The sequence below is a fragment of the Danaus plexippus genome, chromosome 31 (assembly GCF_018135715.1).
Source record: "Danaus plexippus chromosome 31, MEX_DaPlex, whole genome shotgun sequence".
Classification (NCBI taxonomy): Eukaryota; Metazoa; Arthropoda; class Insecta; order Lepidoptera; family Nymphalidae; genus Danaus; species Danaus plexippus.
Window position 1 is genome coordinate 1,356,948 of NC_083558.1, and position 5,406 is coordinate 1,362,353.

Genomic DNA, 5,406 nt, shown 5'->3' on the forward strand with positions numbered 1-5,406 from the left:
GAAATTATAAGACCTCACGATGTTCTCCTTCACCGTCCGTCAGTGGTGTCTAAATACTCTTAGAAAGTACATATGACTCGGAAAAGATCACATTGGTACTCGCCAGGTTTCGAACCCGCGCCCTCACGTGAGAGGCGGGCCTTTAACCTCCTCGCCACCACGACAACATTATGAGAATTATTTTATCATTTGTACAATTTGGAGCAAAATACAAAATGTCAAAATTTTATAGGGAGCTAAAATTAAATATATAGGAGTTTTATGAAAAATAGATAATGACACCCGAACTGCGACACTGATGACGGGTCCATGCAAACGCACGCCTTTCCCGTTTCTACTAAAAACAATGACTTTGTGATAAGATTATATATTTATATATAAAGTCCTTACATACGTAATTGGCGTTTTGTAAGGGAGCAACCCAAATACGAGTTTTTTCAGTAAATAATATTTATTTAATAACATTTATTTAATCAAAGCATTTACTATCGCTGTTTATGAACTTCAGCCATTTCAAACCCAATTAATTGATCCCTTTATTACAAGAAACACATTTGCACGGTAATAAATACAATCTTTGAAGGATGTTTGGGCCATAGTAACTGTTTTTCTTCCTTGGCTAAAGTTATGCAAATTAAAAAAATAAATGGAATCTTAGTACAAATGAAGCCCGGTAGATGGCGCTGTCTGTATGTAAGTTATTTAAAATGAAAAGCCCGCGACGTAGCTTACTATATGTATTGTTTTGACACGCTCTCTGAGAGCAGTTCTGTTGTTGACATGGACGGAGTCGCGGGCAAAAACTAGTATATATATATATAAATTTTATCCCAACACAATTGATGTACGTAACACACATGTGAGTCTTGAAGTCTTAGGACAGTGAAATAAGACTAGGCCACGGCTAATGTTTTTGGGGTACCGTTGGCAGAGATAACCACACTTACATACGTTCCTATATGTATGTACACTCCAATTTGTTTTATCAATGAAAAACTTTGAACTATCCGTATGTAGTATGCAGTGCGAACACGTACTAATGATACAGATATACATTTGTTATATAAACATGGCTTCTATACTACGATAGCAACCAATTTCGCTTTAAGATATTATGCCCGTACACCTTCGTAGTAACATAAACCTAGTCGTATTGAGAACCTCTTTATATCGGAGTCGGTTAATAAATAGATACGGAACCAGCTTAGGTATATATAATTTATAACTTAGGTAAGTCTGAGAATTATTTACCTATAGGATCAAGTTGAACATGTCGCGTGACATTCGTAACACACAGACACACACACACTAGCGATGATTGAATTAATGTGCATATATTCAACTTTTATATATATATATATATATATATGAATGTACGTTCCTAGACAAATACTAAACCTTTTTTAATGTAACTTTAGAGTTGTTTATATAACTGTATATAGATTATTATACATTAATAAAAATATGGTAATCTTTTTAATGGTATCGGTAAATTTGTTTCTTGATTTCGACAAATGCTTTCTTAAAGATGTCTCTACGAGAGGCATAGTGGGAGTTAATGTGTTTGTTTAAACTTGAAGCGAAAATTGTTTTTCTATTCCTTGGTATATAATGTTTCTTAACAAACACACATGTCACTGATCATATATATATATATATATATAGTGTAAGTATGTATGTCTGGAAGTATTAAGAGATTGTGTTCATATACAAACGAGAATTGTGTATTAATATATATCACATGTTCACCAACAGTCAGCGCCATCTATCGCGTGTCGCGTTACTTCACACAATACAACTGTCATGAAGTGTTCCCGGGGCTACACGGACTGAAGATACATTATATACTATGTGCTATTAATGTATGAGATATATTATTGTATAGTTATACTGAGATCAGTTGAATAAATTTTGCATACACACACACACACACATATATATACATAATTTGCCTTTATATAACAAGGATATTAATATTTCTTTTTATAACTTATCACGTCACCTTGCACATAATTATAGTTTATGGCAAAACAACGAATACGTTTTACGTCCCGTAAGTAATATCTAGCCGTGATTATTTATATTCATATTTAAAATTAATCATACTAGTGCGTAGAGAGAACTTAGCGAGCTTGTAATCGAATCTGCGACCGGGGCGATCCTAACCGAGGCGCTTGCGACTGAGCCATAGTGACAACTAGTTAGTGAGCTGAGTTTGCAGTGCCGATTAGTGCCGAACCGAAAGAAAAAAAAATCGACAAAATATTCAAAAATCGCAAATAAAAATTACAAATATTCATCGTACAGAGATAGTGAGGAGAAAAAAATATAGATAAAATACGTCCTATCGATAAATTGCACATGCCATAGATATAGATGTAATAATTTTATTGTTATATTATGAAAACGGGCGTCAGTCACGAACCGTGTTACAACACGTGTCGGATGTAATATTTACATAAGAAAGGATATACGAAGAATTAAATATTTTTATTAAACCTTATTTTTTTGTACAAAAAAATAATACTAATAAAACGCTTTTATACATTAAACGTGTAGCATCCTTTATATGCGAGTTTTTAAATGAACGAGTATTATGTTATACGGTGTAACATAAAGTATGCACGTAACATTTAGTTCAGGACGCGTAGTAAGATTGTTGTGTAATGCGATCTGAGACTCGCGAGTTTAAAACTAATAACTTTTCGGGTTTACTATGAGTTATTTAATTAATTTATTCTACATAATCCCGACGTTTCGGTTACTTTTCAGCAACCGTGATCACGGACAGACGATATGTGATCGAACGTATATATATATATATATATATATATATATATATATATATATATGTATATGTATATATACGTTTATGAGTTACAGTTAGAAGGACGAACGACACATAATTCCACTAACTAACTTTTATTGAACCAAGCTAAAATCTTGTAACTCATTAGTGAGTACGTTAAGAATTTTGGTTTGATTTACAAACAGACATTCCTGGTAGATAAACAAATGACAGAAATCTTTTGAAATTTTACAAAAAAAATTAATAAATTTCAATTACAATACAAATTATTTCATTTATATGAAAATCATAAAAAATTTTATTGAACTAGTATTTTCTCTTTATTTACAACCGCTCAAATAACCCGAAAACTTGTAAAATTTTGCTTAATAACCCACAGCCATAACAAGAGCACAACATTCTAACATAGCGTTTAGCGATATAATGTATGTGTGTATGTGTCTGAACGTCTGCACGTATATACAAAACCGAAAAGTATCGAGCATTGGACGCCTCTCATTAGAGCTATCCGTGCATACAAATTATTCCATTGGGACAATAAAAACAAGATTTGGTCCGCGTCATGCAACAGGTGGTCGTGACAAACAAATTATATATTACAATTTATTTAATACTTCAGTCACATTCTAATAGATGTCAAAAACATCCAATAGATGGCACTGATATATAAAAATAGCTTTTCTCGTAAATTTATTAATAAAAGTAATATTCATTCCGTATATTTTTATTCACATGCTTAAGTTGATTAAGTGTGTGAATTAAATCCTATAAGCACAAATTATATTTATTAATGGAGCTGGGTTCGAACCTGATGTCACCGGGCTGTCATAACCACAGTCATTTTAACAACTGAACCATCATGCCTTGACTGGTTTCCGCGAATTGATCAGTTTATATCACCGTCATATATTTTTCTGATAAAAAGAAAACTCTCAATATCTGTTTTCATCAGTTCAACGTTCACATCAGCTGGTTTCTATCAAGAATTTCATTCACAGTTTAAAAAAAAATAATCAAAAATTACTTAAAGCTATTTCTAACTAACCACATAAACTGACACATCCAATGTTATCAGCCGATGTGACACACAACAAGAACAAAGATACCGCGGTTTAACTTATGTCCTGTTTAGTTAGAAATTACAACAGTTAAAGTTGTTCAACATTGTTTACAAAACTATGAGTAAGTTAAACAAACCGGTTTAAACCGGTTAGTTAATGAATAACTATTATAGTATTATAGTAGTAGAAAATATTACAAGTAAACGTCTCCAGGGAATCTGTACTAGGTCATGTTTGCGTCGGCACACTGCATACTGAGCGTTTCCCGTTTTCCAATCAACAATACGTTAATACCACGCTATACATGTTAATACATGATTTATGAATAAATTAAAAAAAAAAACGCTTCGTATTTACTACGTTACGAACTTGTGGTAAGGATAATGAGACTAAATTACTATTCAATATCCGCGGTAATAGTGAATGTCTATGAAGGTGCTGATTGATATAGAAAAAAATACTAAAAATTTCATACACATACATGTATGGAAGGCAAAGATGAGACTTTCGCGATTATTCATATAAATTAAACTAATATTATCACAAGTACTACGTGTTTTCATTATTTTAAACCACACACTCCCGACGCTTAAGTTACTTCGCAGCAAGCGTGATCACGGACAAGCGGGATGAAATTTTCATCTCGTAGATTCGAGAGTATTTAGTTTAAAGTAATATAAAACGCGTATTATATCTAAAAATAATCGTTTTTTTTCAACATATGGTACGGTTGGTTAAGTGAAATCGGAGAGATTACAGATAAAAGACCAAAAAAAATGAATTCAGCTGCTTCTGGTAAGAGATGAATTAGATGTCTCATCTCTTAACTGATCTCCAACGACAATCTCGTCGTATGTGAACCGGAAGATATTTCAAAACGTAATATTTGACTTAGCCTCACATCATACGAGCAACTTTAAGTATGACGGTTTTGATAATAGTTGTAAGTCGCACGTTAAGACGCTGTTAACACGTGCTAAGGGTTAGGCAAAAATTACTGTCTACGACACATAAATAGCGATCTCGCCTAGATATCTCTAACTGTGTCACGGTAACTAGTTTCTTTATAGTTTATTTTTACTTAATTTCGATACAAACTCATTAACTCAGTACGTGGCTGGGTTGTTTAGAAATCAGTGATTGTGATATAGACTTAACCAATTATATTACAAAATTATTCACAGATATACAAAAAAAAATCTTATATATATATATATATTAGTATGTTTCGTCTTACCTCCTAAACCGATTCAGTATGACATTCAAACTATGATAAATTTTTTCAACAGCTATATTAATTTTAACGGAAAAGGCTTACAAAAAAATAATTACGAAAATCAAGCAAACGTAGACACATACAAAACACACAAGCGCTCCGCATCCGCTGAAACCACGCCCTATAACGTAACACGCAAACAAACAGACAAACCGAACCCAATGTTCAAATAACTCTATAATGATAATATAATAAATAAAAAAATTACTCACGCCGCATAAAGCCATCACTACACCAAACAGGTGTACATTAATATTAGG

At 32.6% G+C, this 5,406-nt stretch overlaps 1 protein-coding gene across 1 annotated transcript in view; it reads right to left on the reverse strand.

Moving 5' to 3' along the window:
• The window catches only part of LOC133319861 (uncharacterized), a 42,963-nt gene that overhangs the window by 8,704 nt on the left and 28,853 nt on the right, over nt 1-5,406 (reverse strand). The gene's annotated exons all lie outside the window — the stretch shown is intronic.